The sequence below is a fragment of the Sarcophilus harrisii genome, chromosome 2, assembly GCF_902635505.1.
Source record: "Sarcophilus harrisii chromosome 2, mSarHar1.11, whole genome shotgun sequence".
NCBI classification, from domain to species: Eukaryota; Metazoa; Chordata; class Mammalia; order Dasyuromorphia; family Dasyuridae; genus Sarcophilus; species Sarcophilus harrisii.
This window is the reverse complement of record NC_045427.1, coordinates 328,946,406-328,961,321: the sequence shown is the minus strand read 5'-3', so window position 1 is coordinate 328,961,321 and position 14,916 is coordinate 328,946,406.

Below are 14,916 nucleotides of genomic sequence, written 5' to 3'. Positions count from 1 at the left end.
CAAACACATCAAATCCTTGCTTCCTGGTTCCTTTCATTTGCTGCCTTCTATAACATACATCCTAATTCTGTCTGTAAATCTATCTACTTCCTGCTTCTTTTCCACTGCCTCTTCCTGTGATGTCACATCTACTTTGGGCTTGCTTTATCAGTCTTGGGGTCTCATCTCCCTTTCCATGATTGGACCACCCAAAATCCTAAGGTCCCTGGCCAATCCCATACCTGTTCAGTTGCCATTTGTAACCTCTCCCTCCAAAGCTACTGATTGCCAGGGCCATACATAACAATCTTCCCCCAATACACATGTATAGAATTTTAAGCTCTATGTACCTAAATAATTTCAGTTGGTTGATGACTCATTTTAGGAGAAAAATTTAGGGAGAGACTGGAAAGAGGCAAGGCATGAACTTTTGCATGGTTAACAAGAATCCTTGGAGCTGCAGGCATGTGAAGAAGCCAGTCTCTATCATGTTTCCTAACTTCCAGCATGTATAACCCTAGAAGGTAGACTTCCCTTGGTAAGAACATTCTTTCTTTCCTTAGATTTGGGTTAAGATCTTATCTTCCACAGCTGAAAAATTAATTTACTTTTTTTTTCACTCTCATTTAAAACTGTTTTTATTGATATCTTGTATATGTAAGTATATATGTCTGCATGAATGCATGTGTGTTCTTTGATATATTTTAGTCTGTATAACTTCTCAAATTTCTTCCATGAACACAGAAATTTGTTAGTCATTCATGATGGTATTCTGTCTAACTAATATTTTGTGGGAGGGAGAGCAGATGATAATGAGCTAATAATAATCTTTCCCAATACATAAGGGGAAAAAAGATATGAAAGGCCTCAAAAAAAGAATTTCAAACTATTGGCAACTATATGAAAGAATGTTCCAGGCCACAAGAGAGGTGTAAATCAAATCAACCCTAATGCTTCACCTTATACCTAACAAACAGGCAAAGATGACCAAAGATAAGAATAGTTATTGTGAAGAGATTGTGAGAACATAGACCTACTAGTTCATTGCTGGAAAAACTGTGAAGTACTACAACCTTTGTTTAAAAAAAAATTGATATGTGAATAAAATTTCTAAAAATCTATGGTTTTTGATCCAGATATTTCACTGGTGGGCAAAAAGTCTCATATATACTAGCACTTTTTGCGATAATAAAGAGATAGAAACAAAGTAGATGCTCATAAATTAGCAAATGGCTAAACAAATTGTGATACATGAATATTATATAATAGTAGTATTTCAATGTAAGAAATGATAAAAATGACTATAAAGAAACATGAAAAAACTCACAAACTGATACAGAATAAACTAATCAGAGTAAAAAAAAACTTACATTTTCAACAATATAAGTTGAAAGAACAATAATCACAGAATCATTATAAGGGAATATGGCAAAACTGTTGCCAAGAAGTATGGTCCCAAAGAAGAGACACATGAAGACATCCTTGTCCCACTCCTCTGCAGAGGTAAGAGGTCCACAGGTATGGAACATTGTATATATTTAGAAACTTTTTGATGTATTGATTGGTTTTGCAGATTTTTTTCTCTTTTTCTTTTCTTTTTAAATTATTTTATATATGTGATGGCTCTTTGGGAGGAGAAGGGAGATGCTGAGAAGAATTTTGACAATGTAACAACAAGTGATACCTATGAAAATTAGTTTTTAAAATAAGTTATTACTTTTCTCTTGAGAATGAATAGGGGAAATGTCTTTCATTCTGAACCACTCACAATCATACAGAGAGTTAATGGCTGAGAGCAAACTGTAATTGGAGCCTGAAAATAGGAGAGAACTTCCAGTTGTTATGGTTCTGGATCTTGTCTGCTCTGTTCCCCAAGTTAGGCTGCTTGTGGTACCTGCATGTCCCTCCCTTTACTCCTCACAAAAATAGGTCAGATCCCAATTCATATCTATTTATGCCACTTGTAAGTTGTGTCTATATTTTTAGACAACCCAGTCATACATACCTATCTTACATTTAGATTTCAAAGTGTTTGTCATGTTATTTTGTAGCTAAGATATAAGCTACCTGTAATATAGTTAGAATGATTTCAAACTGATGAAATACTTAGATGCAAAGAGTAGTCATTAATGGTTGTAAGCCAATTCAGAAGGAAGTCTAATGGAATGATTCATGGATCTGTTGTTGTCTCTTTGCTGTTCAACACTGGACTACATGTAGGTTTAAAGTTGGAAGGGATCAAAGAGAATATTACATCCAATACCTTCCTAGCATGAAAACTTCTTCCTTAGGCTTGGCTTACTTTTGCCCCAAAGTTTTAGTTCCACTAAGTTTAAGGATAGTATACACACAGACATGCACAAGTTAAATGTACATATGTTTGTGGATATACACACACACACACACACACACACACACATAATATAAACTCTACAATTTATGGAAATTTTATCTTACCTAAGAGTATGATTTCAATGAACTTCTATTGTATTTGGGATTTCCAATAATAATAATGGCTAATTCTTATATATAGTACCTACTTATTTATATAGCACCTATTATGTGCCAGGAAATTTACAAATATAATTTCATTTTGTCCTTAAATAATCTTGGGAGGTAGGTGTTATTACCCCCATTTTATGCATGAAGAAACAGAGGCAAAAAGAGGTTAAGTAATTTGCCCAGGATAATAAAACTAGTAAGTGTCTGAGGCCAAATTAAAATTCAGATCTCTAGGCCCAGACATTGTGCCACCTAGCTCACACACACACACACACACACACACACACACACTAGTGGACATCTTAAACATTTTTGAGGTATTCAGGGAATTAGATTTTATTGTTTCTTGAAAGATTAGAAAGAAACTTGTCTAAGATCAGCCAGAGGAAACAGGAGTTGCATGCCTGTATTTTGGAGAATAGGAGCTAATGGGAATGTTGGTTGCCATCCATTTCTCTCTGACTGAAAACAGAGCTAATGATTCCCTAATTAAAGCTTTCTGTTTTTCCCTCCCACAATTACAGGTGATAAGAACATGTAAGATGTAAAAGAAGGAGTCTAAACAACCTCAGAAGTTCCCTTGGGAAGAATAAATGTGTTAACTATTAATGAACTAGCAGCAAAGGGCTAGCTTGGAGATAACTAACTCTCTTATCTGAGCAGTGAGTAACCACTTGGGGTAGTCTCAATACTTTACTTTTTATTTATTTTTTAAAGTAAATATACTTAGATTTGAATGTGAATGCTTTTTCATGTAAATTACTTCAGAAAGAGTGGGAAAGTAAATAGATATTTTAATTGGAAATCAAACTTGTGAACATAAAGTATATTTGGAGATTTTCTCTGAGTTCTAACATAAGAGTAAACTATTGTTTACTCTTGTTGTTATAGAACTAGAAAATGTTATGTTGTATATGAATGATTTTTTACTATTTTAAAAAGCCCCAGCCCAAGCCTGAAGTAAACTGGGTCCAGGTAAGAGTGAAAGTAGGGGACGAAGGAGGAAGTAGATTAGGCATTAGATACAGTTAGGACAACTCCCTAACTATCTTACTTGACAGGTGAGGCAAACTCTCTGCTACCTCTTATCACTATATGTAGGATATTAATGAATTGGCATGTTTTCATAAAGTTCTGTACTTAAATTCAAAAATTCATTTTTACAAATAAAAGTTGAGGTAGGCATAGACTTATTCAGATAATTCCTATTAAAAACAAAATAAAACAAAACAAAAAAAAAAACCAAAACACTGGGGGATGGAGCCAAGATGGCAGAGAATAGATAGGACATTGCTGAGCTCTCCCTAGCTTCCCTCAGAATCAACATCAGATCAAGCCTCTGAATGGATTTTGGAGTGACAGAACTCACATACATTCAGATTTTAACAATTTTCCAGCTTAAGATATCTTTGAAGGACTTCAGGAAAAGTCTGTCTCAATTGGGCAAAGGGAAACATGGTCCAGCACAGGCAAGGCCAAGAGATGCCCATGGTGGAGAGGTCCAATGTGGGGAATCTAGTAGGAGGTTCTTAGCCAAAATATAGTATTATTGACTACTCTATCTTAGTTCATAAGGCCAGCAGGTTAGCGCAGCAGCTGTGAGACTTCCAATGCAATGACAGAAAGCAAATTGTGAGTCCCGAATCCCAGCATAAGAGACAAGAGTTGGACAGGTCCATCCAGTGCAGTGGGGAAGCCTGCAGCATCACTAGTCCCATTGTAGTTAGAGAGAAGCCCCTATTTTCCTGCAGAAGAAGATTGGGACAATTTCCCCTGTGCCACAGGAGCAGATCTCAACCTTTAAAAAATAAGGAAAAAAAAAAAAAAAAAGAACTCTGACTACAGAGAGCTACTATGAAGATAGGGAAGATCAAAACACAAACCCAGAAGAGGACAGCAAAGGCAAAATGTCTTCAGGTGAAGTCTCAGAAGGGTAAATGAACTGGTCTCCAATTAATTTTTTATTAGAGCTTTTTTATTTTAAAAATATATGCATAGATAATTTTTCTTCATTAACTCTTGCAAAACCTTGTGTTCCAATTCCCCTCCTTCCCCCAGCCCCTCCTCTACATGGCAAGTAATCCAATATATGTTAAACATGGTAAAAATATGCATACATATTTACACAATTATCTTTCTGCACAAGAAAAATCAAATCAAACAGAAAAAAAAATGAGAAAGAAAATAAAATGCAAGCAAACAACAACAAAAAGAGTAAAAATGCTATGTTGTAATCCATAATCAGTCCCACAGTTCTCTCTCTGGGTGTAGATGGCCCTCTTCATCACAAGACCATTGGAGCTGGTCTGAATCATCTCATTGTTGAAGACAATGTCCATCAGAATTGATCATTATATAATCTTGTTGTTCCTGTATACAATGATCTCTCTGCTCATTTCACTTAGTATCAGTTCATGTAAGTCTCTCCAGGCCTCTATGAAATCATTCTGCTGATTGTTTCTTATAGAACAATAATCCATTACATTCATATATCATATCTTATTCAGCCATTCTCCAATTGATGGGCATACACTCAGTTTCCAGTTTCTTGTCACTACAAAAAGGGCTGCCACAAACATTTTTGCACACATGGGTCCCTTTCCCTCCTTTGAGATCTCTTTTGGAATATAAAACCAATAGAAACACTTCTAGATCAAAGGGTATGCACAGTTCCATAACTCTTTGGCCATAGTTCCAAATTGCTCGCCAGAATGGTTAGATTCATTCACAACTCCATCAACAATGTATTAGTGTCCACATCCCCTCCAATATTTGTCATTATCTTTTCTTGTCATCTAAGCCAATATGAAAGGTGTGCAATGGTATCTCATAGTTGTCTTAATTTGCATTTCTCTGATCAATAGTGATTTAGAACACCTTTTCATTGACTAGAAATGGTTTTAATTTTTTTATCTGAAAATTGTCTGTTCATATCCTCTGACTATTTATCAGTTGGAGAATGGCTGGTTTTTAGTTCAAAAGGCTCTCTTGGAAGAGTCCAAAAAAAAAAAAAAGATATTTAAAACAACTCCTTAAAAAATAGAATTGGCAAAAAAGAAAAAAAAAATCCACTGAATTAAACAACTTCTTTAAAAGCACAATTGGCCAAATGCAAAAGGAGATTTAAAAAAGCTAACTGAAGAAAATAATTCACTAAAAATTAGAATGTTACAATTGGAAGTGAATGACTCAATGAGACATCAAAATTTGAAAAATAAAAAAATAGAAGAAAATCTAAAATAATTCCTTGGAAGACAACTGACCTGACAAATAGATCCAGGAGAGACAAATCTAAAAATTATTGGACTACTTGAAAGTTATGATAAAAGATGAGTCTGGTCAACATCTTTCAAGAAATTATCAAGGAAAACTGCCTTGATAGCCTACAACCAAGGGGTAAAATAGTCATTCAAAAAATCCCTCAATCACCATCTAAAAGAGACTCTAAAATGAAAACTCCAAGGAAGATTTTAACTAAATTCCAGGATTATGAGATCAAGGAGAAAATAATGCAAGCAGACAGAAAAAAAAACAACTCAAATATTGAGAAGCCACAATCAGGATTACCCAGGTTTTAGCAACTTTCACATTAAAGGATTGGAGGGCTTGGAATATTATGTTCTGAAAGATAAAAGAGCTTGGACTCCAACCAAGAATCAACTACTCAGCAAAATTAAGCATTATCTTTCAGAGGAAAAGATATTGAAGGAAATAGGGGATTTTCAATCATTTCTGATGAAAAGACCAGACCTAAACAGAAAATTTGATCTTCAAATACAAAACTCAAGAGAAGCATAAAAAGATAAACAGAAGAAAAAAAATCTTATTTTTTTAAAGGTTAAAATGTTTATATCCCTACATGGAAATATGATATATGTAACTCTAGAGAATTGCATCTTTGTCAGGGCACTTAGGAAGGGTATACTTAAAGGGTGTAGGTATAAGGTGATTTTAATATGATGATATAAAAAAGAAATTAGGAATAAAAAAGGGATTGTACTGGAACAAGAAGAAAGGGGAGATAAAATGGAGGTAATTTATATCACATGAATAGGCACAATAGACCTATTACAGTTGAGGGAAAGAAAGGAGGGGGAGAAGCATTGTTTGAAACAATCTCATCATATTTGGTTCAAAGAGGGAATAACATACATACTTAGTTTGTTATAGAAATTTGTCTCACCCTATAGAGTAGTAGAAGGAAAAAGGAGAAAAGAAACTGAGAGGCTAAAAGAAGGGAGGGCAGAAGTAGAAAGGGATAGGGATAAGAAAGAAAAGGGTTGAAAAAAAGAAAGGGCAGATTGGGGGAAATGGTGGTCAAAAGCAAAACACTGGTGAGGAGGGAAAGGGTAAAAGGATAAAGAAAAGTATAATTTAGGAGAAATAAGATGGTGAGAAATACAGAATTAGTAATCTTAACTGTGAATGTGAATGGGATGAACTCTCCCATGAAAAGGAAGCAGATAGCAGAGTTAATTAAAAAGTCAGAATCCTATAAAATGTTGTTTACAAGAAACACATTTGAAGCAGAGGGATACATATAGAATAAAGGTAAAAGGTTGGAGTAGAATATATTATACTTCAGCTGAAGTAAAAAAAAAAAAAAAAAGCAGGGATAGTGATCCTGATCTCAGAGCAAGCAAAAGCAAAACCAGATTTAATTTAAAAAGATAAGGAAGGAAATTACATTTTGGTAATAACCTTTACCATAGAAAATGAAGTAATATCAATACTAAACATATATGAACCACGTGGTATAGCATCCAAATTCCTAGAGGAGAGGTCAAGTGAGTTGCAATAAGAAACAGACAGCAAAACAATAGTAATGGAGGATCTCAGTCTTCCTTTATCAGAACTAGAATCTAACTACAAAATAAACAAGGAAGAAGTTAAAGAGGTAAATAGAATTTTATGAAAGTTAGATATGATAGATCTTTGGAGAAATCTGAAATGGGGATAGAAAGAAATTTCCTTTTTCTCAGCAGTACATGGCACCTACACAAAAACAACCATGTATTAGGACATAAAAATCTCATAATCAAATGAAAAAAGGAAAAAATAGTAAATGCATTCTTTTCAAATCATATATGTAATAAAGGTCCATGAAAAAATAAAAAAAAATTGAAAACTAAATAATTTAATCCTAAAGAACAAGTGAGTCAAACACCAAAAAATAGAAACAATTGATAATTTCATCCAAAAGAATGACAGCAATGAGATAACATGTGAAAGCTTACAGGATGCAGCCAAAGCAGTTATTAGAGAAATTTTATATCTCTAGATGCTTACATGAATAAAATAGAGAAAGAGAAGATCAATGAACTGGACATGAAACTAAAAAGTTAGAAAAAGAACAGATTTTAAAACTCCAATTAAATATCAAATTAGAGTATCATCAAACAATATTTGTAATGGGGATGAACTAGAAGCATTTCTAATAAGATCAGGGGTGAAATAAGGTTGTCTGTTATTGTCACTATTATTCAATGTTGTACTAGAAATATTGGCTTTAGCAATAAGAAAAGAAAAGCAATTGAAGGAATTAGAGTATGTAACGAGGAAATAAAACTATCATTCTTTGCAGATAATATGATGGTATGTATAGAGAATCCTAGAAGATCAACTAAATTACAAGAAACAATGAACAATTTTAGCAAAGTTGCAGGATATAAAATAAATCCACATAAACTATTAGCAATTCTATATGTTACCAACAAAGCCCAGGAGCAAGAGATAGAAAAAGAAATCCCATTTAAAATAACTGTAGATAATATAAAATATTTGGGAGTCTATCTTAAGAGAAAGTCAGGACTTATGTGAACAAAATTACAAACACTTTTCATACAAATAGAACTAAACAATTGGAGATTCTGGACTCCAAAATCAAGAAGAGATCTTTGGCTAAACTCCTGGCAGTTTGCCTACTTCTCCCCCTAAAGACCAAGCACTTTTACTTATCCTGACTCTGGCTGAACCTGAGGCCTCCAGGGAGCTAGCCTGCACTTAACACAATTCTGTTGTAATTGCCTTGAATCACCTTTGTTGAAAAGAGCCAAGTCCATCACAGTTGATCATCACATAACCTTGTATTACTGTGTACAATGTTCTCTTGTTTCTTCTCACTTCACTCAGTATCAGTTCATATAAGTCTTTCCAGACTTTTCTGAAATCAGCCTACTTATCATTTCTTACATTCCCCAACTGATGGGCATCCATTCAATTTTCAATTCCTTGCCAACACAAGAAGAGCTGCTACAAACATTTTTGCATATATGTGTCCTTTTCCCTTTTTTATGATCTCTTTGGGATACAGACCTACTAGAAACACTGCTAGATCAAAGGGTATGCACAGGTTGATAGCCCTTGGACATAATTCCAAATTGCTTTCCAGAATGGTTGAATCAGTTCACCACAATGTATTAGTGTCCCAGTTTTCCCACATCCCTTCCAACATTCATCATTATTTTTTCCTGTCATCTTAGCCAATATGAGAGGTGTCAAATAGCACTTGAACATTATCTTAGTTCGCATTTCTCTAATCAATAGTTATTTAGACCATTTTTTCATATGACTAGAATGGTTTTAATTTCTTCATCTGAAAATTGTCTGCTCATATCCTTTGACTATTTGTCAATTGGGGAATGGCTTATAATCTTATAAATTTGTATCAATTCTCTATATATTTTTGAAATGAGGCCTTTATCAGTAACACTGGCTGTAAAAAAAAAAAATTTTCCCCCTAGCTTTCTATTTCACTTCTAATCTTGGATGCATTGGTTTTGTTTGTGCAAAAACTTTTTAATTTAATGTAATCAAAATTATCCATTTTATAATTCATGATGTTCTCTAATCTTTCTTTGGCCATACATTCCTCCCCTTTCCACTGATCTGAGAGGTATAGTCTCTTAATTTGCTTATAGTATCTCTCTTTATATCTAAATCATGAATCCATTTTGACCTTATTTGGGCATTGATTGTTAGTTCGGTCAATGCCTAGTATCTACCATACTATTTTCCAGTTTTCCCAAAACAACTTTTTGTCAAAAAGTGAGCAGCTAAAATCTTTAGGTTTATCAAACATTAGATTACTATAGTCATCGACTATCGTGTCTTGTGAACCTAACCTACTCCACAGATCAACTACTTTTCTTAGACAGTACCAAGTGGCTTTAATTACCACTACTTCATAATATAGTTTTAGGTTTGGTACAGCAAGATCATCTTGATTTGCATTTTTTCCCATTAATTCCCTTTAAATTCTTGATCTTTTGTTCTTCCAGATGAGTTTTCTTATTTTTTTTTTGCTGGCTCTATAAAGTAATTTCTTGGCAGTTTGATTGGTATGATACTGACTAAATAGATTAATTTAGGTAGAATTGATCATTTTTATTACATTATCATCCTCCTTATCTAGAGGATAGAATAGAAACAATCCTTGATATCTATAACCCAAAGAGGCCATTCTCTAGGCAACTGAGTAGGAGATAGAAGTCCAGGCTGGAGAGTTCCCATAGCTTCCATCTGTTCATTTACCTTTCTTAAATCAGTCAACATCCTCCATTTTAAAGATTTCTCTTTTATAATAAATACCGGGGAATTCCAAGGACTTAGAAAAGGCTGTAAGTGTCCTTGGTCAAGTTGCTCTTGTACTATATCTACTAAGGCCTGAATTTTATCTCTTGTTAAGGGCCACTGTTCTACCCACACTGGTGTATCAGTTTCCCACTGAATAGGAACCAGTGAGAGTCCTGCAGCCCTGCCTAAAAAGCTGAAGTACTTAATTGTAATCCTATCTGCTATAAAATGTCTCTTCCCCAGAGATTGATGGGGATTTTTTTCAAACACAAAAGGAGTAAAAACTCCTGTTTCATTTTCAAACGTCCATTTCATAAGGGCAGCACTAACTTCTGCTGCTATTGATCCTCCTACACCAGACATGTAAGTGTCTGCCTTAATCTTTGGCCAGTGACTGGGCCAGCTGGCACCTCTCATGACAGTACGATCTGCACCCGTGTCTACCAATCCTTTTAATGGTATTCCATTCACATAAATAGTGAGCATAGGTCGGTCATCTGTACAGCTACATCCAAAACATTCCTGGACTCTGCTGCTTGAAGTCAGAATCTGGGCACCTCTCATCAGATTGTCTATTAGGGGTATGTAACAGTAAACCTGATGCTACTACTTGATAAATCACAGGTTGTCTACCTGTGTTATTGACTGGGATATTAGTTACAAATTCTCCAGTTTCCCACATCAGTGTGTGGATGGCCACTGTTTTGTAAGCACTCTCAGGAGGTGAAATGGTCAAGCCTACTGTGCCTGGAGGCAAGGGATCCATAGGCTGGACAGGAACAGATTTCACTTCTCCAGGGGATATCTCAGTAATCTCTACTGCATACAACTCTGGTTTTCCTAATTGCAATCCCCTTTTCCCCTGATTGCCCTTTGGCTGCTTGATTGTGTAATCTTTTTCTTCCATCCGATTGCCTTTTGGCTCATTGATCACATCTTACTATGAATTTCTAAAGACTCTCTGGGAGGTTTTTCTGGAAGCAGCCTTTGACTTTTTGTCAAAAAGTGAGCAGCTAAAATCTTTAGGTTTATCAAACATTAGATTACTATAGTCATTGACTATTGTGTCTTGTGAATCTTAAAGTAATGATCACCCAAATGCAGGCAGGTGTTAAAAGTTCAGATCTTTTATTACTTCCTCCAAAATAGCCCAGTTAGTTTTTCTTAGAGGCCTCTCTCTGTCCTTGGTTCTAAGAGCTCTTGCAGCTTTGTCCTTTGCTTCTGCCTCCAGCCAGCACAAAGGTGGAAGATGGAATGAATCTCTCTTGCCTCCGAGAGAGGACTTGTGGGCTTCCTCCCAGAGTGCTCCTCATTGACCCCTGGCAATGTTCCGAAGTCACTAACTTGAAACTCTAAGAGCTTCTATATATATGATCTCCCAAAGGTTGACTTCTCCCAAGGGAGGGATTAAGGGAGGTGTGACTTTGGATATCTCATACTAAACCCTGAAATCTCTCAAACTGTGAACTCCAATGAGTACTTAAATACATTAGTGAGCTAGAGGATTTGCCAAGTACCATGCTAAATTAGCACTTTGTCAGGATTCCAACAATAAGTACTTGAAACTGTGGGATACTTGCTACTGACCTCAGCCTTCTCATAGCTCCATATGGAAGGAGAGATAGAATGCTGACACTACCAGGTGATAGCCAAAAGTGGCCAATATTTATGGCATTTATCTCTGTGTGCAAGACCCCCTTTCCAAATTAACTAATCAGAGACATCTTCAGGTACAAAGAGAAAGCATTTACTTAATCCCTGCAGGGAGAGGCCCAGCACACCCAAGAGGGATCCCAGCTCCCACCATGCACTCAACCCCACTAGCAGGAAGTAGAACACCCAATTAAATAGGAAAAGACCCAAGCCTTTTCATTGAATAGACTAAAAGGATGTTACCATCCTTGAAGAATGGTCACCAATGTTGGCTGCTTCCTGTGGGTCATGTAACTTCCTGTCACTGACTTGGGTCTGACTTAGGCCCAGAATTCATGTAACTTCCTGAAACCTGAGGTGCAAAACCTCCTCTTCTGACTCTAGGAATAGGAATCATGTGACTTAGTCTCAAACTGAGAAAATTTCATCCAATCAGTCCCATTCATCTCAATATCATATTCCTTCCCACCTCCACTAAGGTTCACACCTCAAATTGTAAAGCAGGGTTCTTAACCTGGGGGTCTCTGAATTTAGTGTTTTTTTAAAAAATCATTTTGATAATTGTATTGCATTATAATTGACTTCCTTTGTATCCTATGTATTTTATTTTAATTAATAATTAATTAATTTAAAAGCAGTATCTGAGAATTAGTGCATATGCTTCATTGAGTAGGATGGAAGACATGAGTAGAAAAGCAGATGTTTCTGCTGAACTTTGAGAACTCCTGAGTCTGAGGTTTGCTTCTATACTCTATAAGGGCTGCCTGGGCATGAGAGGAGCTGAAAACAAGTACTCAATAGGTAATAATATATATTTGGTTTATTCCTTTTCTTTCTGTTGGTGCAAGTAAAGATTGTATGTATAGTTAAACCATTCTCATGCAATTAAGTACATTACCATGTTCATGTGATTTATGGTCCATTGAAATGCAGTAAAAAAGGAAGAACAGAATTTTCCCAGTGGAGGGGGGAGGGGGGAGAGAGAATCAAGAGAGTAACTGAATATATATATATATATATATATATATATATATATATACACACACACACCATAGACAGCTAGATGTCAAGTGGATAAAGGGCTGGGCCCCGAGTTAGACTCATCTTCCTGATCTCAGACACTTACTACTTATGAGACCTGAGCAAGTCACTTAACCCAGTTTGCTTCAGTTCATTTCAGTAAAATGAGCTGGAGAAGGAAATGGCAAACTGATGCGGGAAAGATTCCAATCTTTGATTCCCAACCCCCCTAGTTAATGTAAATTACCCTTTGACTCACAAATCCTGGTCCCTTTGAATTCCAATAGAAGATCTGGACCTGTCCCAGCCCCACCTGGATCTGAGCCAACTTTGGGGCTACACCCAAAAGCCCCTTGAGCTAAGTCTCCTACTTAAAAAGGCCATGCTGGGAACACCTCTTTGCAGAGATTCCAAACATGGTAGCCATGTGAGGACCCTCTGTCCAGTGCCCTCCTTGTTTCTACTTTCACCTATCTCCTACTTCTAAACTCAGTAATAAACCTCTTTTATTAATCTAGCTCTCCGGGCCAATAAATGCTTTTATTGGGAATTTGCGCCTCTACTAGACCTCATATACCGCCGTATCCTTGCGCTGAATCCAAGGGGCTTGCAGGGGAGTTCTGCTTGACTCCCTGTACCCCAAACCTCCCACTAGACCTTAACTAAATCCTAATTTCATTTAGGTACCCCAAATCTAGACCTCAACATTTGGTCTACACCTCAACAAAACTATTCCAGTATCTTTTCCAAGAATATTCCAAATGGGGTCATGAAGAGTTGGACAGGACTGAACAACTTTGACAACACAGTGTGATGAGATAAGCATTGATACTCACAATGCCCCACCAAAGGGTCAGGGCCAGGGGATAAGAGGTCACCAGATTTTGATAACCCTAGAAAACTTGGTGTTTCTCCGGAATGTCTTTTGCTGTGGTATAAATCAAGTAACATCATAGGATTAATAATCTCTGGCCTTCATCAACAAATAGGTTCAGATAACTGGGAAGCAACACCCACTAGTAGTTTTGATGCTGTTCTAGTGGCAATGCAGAGAGTTGTGGGAATCCTCTTCTTGGTCAGGGGCACAGGTCCAATGTAAAAAGAATTCACGAACCCAAAAAGTTTGGATGGAAAAAAAGGGAAGTTTATTGGCACTGAGAAGTCAGCTTTGCTAGGAAGGCAGACTTCTGAGTGGCAAAGTCCTGTTAGGGAAATGGAGAAGAGAATGTCTTCACAGTGGGCAAAAGTCCTAGTAGGCAGCTGTGCCAAGAGGAGAGAGAGGTCCCTTGGCAGAAGCATAATTGCTACTTTGGACTTCTGCAAAGATATGGAGTTTAAAATGGTCCTTTATAGAAGTCTGAGGCTAAAGTTCCCAGTTGAAAAGAGAGCCAATGCCCCCAGGCCTAGATACTTATCTTGGAATTTCAGCCATTCAATATCAGGTGCAGTTCTCCAATTGAATGAAAATCACTTTGAAGGCTTTCTGAATGGGGATCAGGCTACCCAAAAGATCAATTTGTGGGGGAAGGAGGGGCTGGAGGGGAGTGGTTTACTTTAGAAAAGGCCCAGCCTGGAAAATATGCCTTCTCCTAGACTCTCTGGAGTCTGGAAGATCCCAAATCAAAAGGGACACAATTTCAAAGTGATTTATAGATTAAAGGGGACACAATTTTAACCCCATCATTTTATTTTATTTGTTTTATTTTTAAAAATTTTTTTAACCCCATCATTTTGACTAGGTTATCAATTCAATGCTTTAAGAAAGCTAGCCTACACCTATGACTAACATAGCTATTATTGTTGTTGTTATTTCATACTTCTCATCTTTATGATCAATTGCATTCAGAGAATAGTTTGATCATGGGACAACTTGATATCTTAACATTGTTTCTTTAAATCTGTTATTTAGTGGGCAAATAACTCATTTTTTATAAAATGAAATTCAGGGGCATAAACTCATGTTCTGTAGACTCAACAAAAGCATCTGGGAAACAACTTCACCAGCAGACAGGACAACAGATGAAATGGACAAGAGATTGGTCTCCCCTCCCCATTCTGAGTATTAGGTCAAGGGGGCTCCAGCCTCGTAAAGAAACACTTGCTCAACCATGTTCCGAGAAATGCTTGCCCTATAGAGTACTTGCTTAATAATGTCCATGTTCCGAAAAGTGCCTGACCTATGGAATG